This window comes from Alligator sinensis, unplaced genomic scaffold, assembly GCF_000455745.1.
Source record: "Alligator sinensis unplaced genomic scaffold, ASM45574v1 scaffold707_1, whole genome shotgun sequence".
Lineage (NCBI taxonomy): Eukaryota > Metazoa > Chordata > Crocodylia > Alligatoridae > Alligator > Alligator sinensis.
In genome coordinates this window covers 140,569-146,229 of record NW_005842065.1, presented here as the reverse complement: position 1 = coordinate 146,229, position 5,661 = coordinate 140,569, and the positions used below count along the sequence as shown (strand labels likewise).

The window sequence follows — 5,661 nt, the reverse complement described above, 5'->3', positions numbered from 1 at the left end:
TGGGGATATGCATATGACCCAAGTACTGGTTTATTTAGACGATATTATTGTCTTTGGAAAGACCCTGGAGGAACACGAAGGACGGCTACTCTGGGTACTCGATCAGCTGGAGACCGCTGGACTTAAGTTGGCCATTGATAAATGTAAGTTCTGCCAGGCCTCTGTGAAGTACATAGGACATATTGTATCACAGGAAGGGGTCAGCACTGATCCGGAGAAAGTAAGTGCTGTGACTACCTGGCCTCGACCCAAGAACTTTAGGGAATTGAAAAGATTCCTGGGATTTGTGGGTTTCTATCAGCGATACATTAAAGACTATGCTACAATAACTGGACCTTTTAAATGCCCTGACTCGCGGACACCAGGTGAAAAGGTCACCCCACAAGAAGGGGCAAGACAATGGCTTAAATGGGCCTCCTGCAACACGAAGCCCCACAGAGCCTTTTGGTCACTGGTGGGAGTCACAGTGTGAAGATGCCTTCCAGGAGGTGATCTGGCGGTTGACTCAGGCACCTGTGCTGGCATGTGCTGACCCCAACCGCCCTTTTATTTTGCACACGGATGCTAGCCTGTCAGGACTGGGGGCTGTACTGTACCAGGAACATGATGGACACCGGCAACCAGTGGCTTTTGCCAGCAGGGGATTGTCACCCAGCGAGACGTGGTACCCGGTACATAAGCTTGATTTCCTGGCCCTGAAGTGGGCCGTCACTGAGAAATTCCGGGACTATCTCTATGGAACCAACTTCCAGGTGAGGACAGACAATAATCCCCTTACCTATGTGCTCACCAGTGCTAAGTTGGATGCGACTGGCCAACGTTGGATTGCGGCACTAGCCAACTACACCTTCAGCCTGCACTATCGAGGGGGGTGTCAGCGAGACAAAAGAATGTGGATGCTGATGCCCTGTCTTGACAACTCCCCCACAACCCTGGGAGTGTTTGGAGCCCTGAGACAGTGAAGACCATTTGCAACCTGCAGCTACAAGACCCTATGGGGATGAGGGAAAGTACTGTTTGCATAGCTGAGGTGTTGGGGTTGCCCCCTGAGGGGATCACACAGGCCTGGGTTCAGTACACCACGCTGACTCCCTCCTCATTGCCCCAGGTCACGGCCATGGAATGGCAGACAGCGCAAAAACAGGACCCAGATGTGCGAGAGGTGCTGTGTGTCTGGAGATCAGGGAATACCCACCCCGTGACCCTTAATAATGCTACCCCAGCAGCCCACCTCCTGTTGAGGGAGTGGGAAAGGCTTCACTGTTTGATGGAGTGCTACATCGGGAGGTGTAGGACCCAGAAGGATGGAAATATTGGCAGCTGGTCCTCCCTCAGAAGTATAAGGCCCTTGCATTACGGGCCTTGCATGATGACTTTGGGCACATGGGGGTGGAATGCATCCTGGTGCTAGCCCATGAGAGGTTCTTTTGGCCCCAAATGGCTGAAGACGTAAGGACTAAATGTTCAAACTGTGATCGGTGTGTGCGGAGGAAGACCCTGCCCGCTTGAACTGCCTAGCTACACACCATCCAGAGCTCAAAACCCATGGAGCTCGTGTGCATGGATTTCCTAGCCATAGAAGGGGAGGGGCACCAAAAGGGGAATGTGCTGGTTGTGACAGACCACTTCACCTGATATGCCCAGGCCTTCCCTACGCGAGATCAAACAGCAAGAACGGTTGCCAAAATACTGTGGGAAAAGTACTTCTGGGGTGACTTGGGGTGAGTGAAGTAACAGGGAGAAATTCTTGTTGCAGTGGAAAGGGGCCATTGTGTTTTCTCCCCCTCCAGGTACCTAAGCCCTATATTTCTTGTTATTTGACATTTTGTGCCTTTTATATTTCCCCAACCAGTATTGTTTGTTCTGCTATTTGTGTTTTATATTTTGGTTAACCCTGTCTTTTGTCAACTGGATGAATATGTCTAAGATTTTAAGTGTCTAACCTTTGTTGAATCCTGCCCCCTTGGGGCATTGTAGTGTCCCCTATACCCCCTGGTTTATACTGGTTATGTTCCCAGTACTGTTCTCTCATTAAAAGGTATATGGTTAAGTCCCCATTGGTGGTCTGGTTCTGCTCTATAGGGGAAGGAGAGTCCCTACACCTCCCACAGTGTTTGTGCACCTGCTTTGATCCCTTCAATGGGAGAGGGGGTACCTCTTGGAGTACTGCCTGGGTTACAGATGTCTTCATCAGTGACCTGGAAGATGGCATAGAGAGTGCCCTCAGCAAGTTTCCAGATGATACCAAGCTGGGGGGAGTAGTAGATACACTAGAGAATATGGCTAGGATTCAGAGTGACCTAGACAAATTGGAGGACTGGACCAAAAGGAATCTCATGAAGTTCAATAAGGACAAGTGCAAAGTCCTGCATTTAGGACAGAACTATCCCATGCACCAGGACAGGCCAGGGGCTGACTGGCTGGGCAGCAGCTCTGCAAAAAAGGACCTGGAGGTTACAGTGGGAAATAATCTGAATATGAGCCAGCAGTGTGCCCTTGCTGCCAAGAAAGCTAATGGCATCCTGGGCTGCATTTGTAGGTGTGTTGCCACTAGGTCAAATGAAGTTATTATTTCCCTCTATTCAGCACTGGTAAGGCCACATCTAGAGTTCTGTGTTCAGCTTTGGGCCCCTCCTACAGAAAGGATGTGGGGAAATTGGAGAGAGTTCAGCAGAGGGTGACAAAAATGGTGAGGGGGATGGGGACATGACTTATGAGAAGAGGCTGAGGAAACTCGGCTTATTTTTCCTGCTCAGGGCAGGGGGTTGGACTATATGAACTGTTGAGGTTGATGACTCTGAAACTCATGCTAAGCTTGGGCCTACTCACAAAAGTTAAAATACAGGATAATAATGCTAACTGCATATTGCAAGAGGATTCAAGTTCATGGCTAAGCCATCTGAGAAGGAATAATGAAGTATCTCTTCCAGCTTATCTTGCTATATTCAGGATGATTTCAGGCAGGCTCTTAGTTGTCTGGTGTGTAACCATATGAAATGTCTATCCTTGATTAATTAGTATGGTAAATATTTCTTTTGCGACTAACTCGTGTTTACGTGCAGGAAGAGACATTCTCCATATGTAATAGATGTCTCCTCCTGATTTAGTATGTTTTTCCTGGCTGTTAATCACTTTCTTGATATGTTTCAAACTGGATAACCTCTTGTTACCGAAGAAGGTAACTCGTTCAAATTAAAAATTTCTGACAACCAGTAATAAGCAGGTTTTTCCTGTCAATTACTGCTTGGGACTCTCTCTTGATTTACACAACTAAAACAACACTTTGAAGATGCTAAACTAAGGGTATAAAAAGGCAGTAAAACAGTGCACGCGCTTCAAGAGTGAGAAATCACTCTGACACCAGTTGCTGCTGCGCCCGACTTACTCGAGAAGTTGAAGAGAAACAGACCGCCTCTACGTCACCTGTTTGGTGAGAAATCATCACCTTATAGCTAATTACTGGACTTTGATTTGGTTTGGGTTCACTTGACTTGATTTTAAATACTTGTAGTAAATAATGCCTTTCTGTCACTCAAACGAAGTGTCGTGTCAATCCCTGGGCTAGTCCAGAATCCTAGGTTTTTATTTGCTAACAATGATCTCGTTGGGGATGGTGCTGCTTTGAGCAGGGGGTTGGACTAGATGACCTTCAGAGGCCCCTTCCAACCCTCATTTTCTATGATTCTATGATTCTTTTTTTGCCAGAGCCCGAAAGTGTGCAGCCTGCTTCTAGCCACATGGGTACAGGGGAGTTAGGGGCACAGCCGCTGAATCAGAACTTCCTAGACCCTCAATGCTGGAGGCTGCAAGTGGACCAGGAACAGTGGGGAAAAAAGCCCTATTCTTACCCTGATCATCATCCCTTTCAGCATCCACATTCAGCTGTTTGTCACAGGAGACTGGTCAAGATAGAACTAGGGTCTGACCCAGGAAATGGCAGCTCTTATGTAGGCATGATGTGCCATGCAGAGGGTTGTATAGTAGGGGCCTAATTCCAATTTCATGTGCACTGGTAAATTTGGAGTAAGGCCACTGAAGTCTTTAGCTAGTGTAAATATGACCATATTTATAAAATGCTCCCCTACAACATCTGCATACACAAAAATGCACGCTCACATGAACACCTTATGTATTCAGTCACTTATTTTCACATGCATTTAATCAAACCCCCATGGTTACTGAGGTAAATCCATCCACGTACCTTCGACTGAAATAGAAACCCCCTCCCTGCCCCTCCGTCCCTGCAGCCTGCATGCTCCAGTGCATACGAGTTACGAATTTGCATATGTTCCATTACAAAACAGTTTATAACTTTCTTTTTCTCTCATCTTTTTAAAACATCAGGAACAACATCTCTAATCATGCAGGAGGCAGAACGCTAAGTTAAGAACAGCAAAGAGTCAAGAAATAGAGAGGGGTAAATGCAAAACAAGGGAGGAACTTCAGTTCTATTTGAAGTCAGTGGAGCTATGCAAAATGTTTGCTGGGGATTTGGTTCATTGATTCCAACAGAGTTACAGTGATTTACATCAGCTTAGGGATGTGGCTCTATGTCAGATAGAATATTGCTCCTTTGATGAGCAGTTGTGAAGTTGGCATGGCTATCCTGATGCCAGCTTGGTATTCGTGAGGGTAGTACTTGAGCCCTAGATACCAGAATGCCACTGCCCATCAGATTTAGCTACAAAAATCTCAAGTGTAAAGGGGGAAAAAGATCAATTGTTTCCTTGGCTCAACAATTCTAGCTTCTGCTGGCTTCAATGAGAGCTGAACATCTAGGTCTAAGGACAGAACCAGGTCCTGAAAGATGGAGAGAGACGATTTGGGGAAATTGATACAACAGTAGGATCTGGAAGCCCCAGTTGAATTCAGGGCTCCACTGTGCTAGAGGGAGGGAAAGTGGGGAAACAGTTCCTGCTCTCAGAAGCTTTCCTTCCAAATGGAGAGGATGGAGGAAGTTAGAGTTATCCCCATTTTTGTAGATGACGAAAATGAAGCCAGAGTAAATGATTTTTTTCCCGTAGTCCTGTAAGGAGATGATAACAGAGCTGGGAAATGAATCAGATCATCTCCATCTTGGGCACTGCACCACTGGCAAAGTGAGAAATGCAGGCCCATTGTAACTTCTTGACAACAGTCAACATTGTGACTCCCCAGGTTAAGAAACCCTTGCCTTACAGAAACAAGAGTTCTTTCCGGCTGTAGGGGAAAAATAAGGCACAGGCTCACAGGACTAGCTTTGATTCTGGAGTAGCATCATACTGAAGGAAACAGAATTACCACCGAGATGAATTTATACCATAAAAGCTATGGTGTCTCTATGAACATTGGGGAAAATAGATTTTAACAGTCTGAATTAAAATCAGATCGCAAGCCAACAGTTACATGCATCTCACTAGAGTCTGAGACCAGAATCTTAACTGCAAAAACGTTTTCCCTCAGACCAGTTTCTCCCTTACCTCTTCTCTTGCTTGGCTGGTGCACTGTGTGGGCCTCCCAAACAGAATTTCCTTACTTGCTGTTGAAACCCTGTTGCTCTAAAGCTGGAGATATCTGTTTCTTTTCTTGGCACCAGCTCATTTTATAGCGTCAGGATCTGTTGTCACTGTCGCAGAGAACCTCAGTGCTCTGCTCCTAGAGAGTGGAAACTGCCAGGGAAAG

General features: G+C 46.4%; 1 protein-coding gene across 4 annotated transcripts in view; it reads right to left on the bottom strand.

The window, feature by feature from the left end:
* LOC102381472 (CD209 antigen-like protein C) overlaps nucleotides 1-5,653 on the bottom strand; it is a 29,520-nt gene extending 23,867 nt beyond the window's left edge. For all 4 annotated transcript variants that reach the window (XM_006023342.3, XM_025203823.1, XM_025203825.1 and 1 more), the window contains exon 1: nucleotides 5,460-5,653. The gene's annotated coding sequence lies outside the window, so the exon portion shown is untranslated. The remainder of the gene's footprint in view (nucleotides 1-5,459) is intronic.
* Between the last annotated feature and the right edge of the window lie 8 nt (nucleotides 5,654-5,661).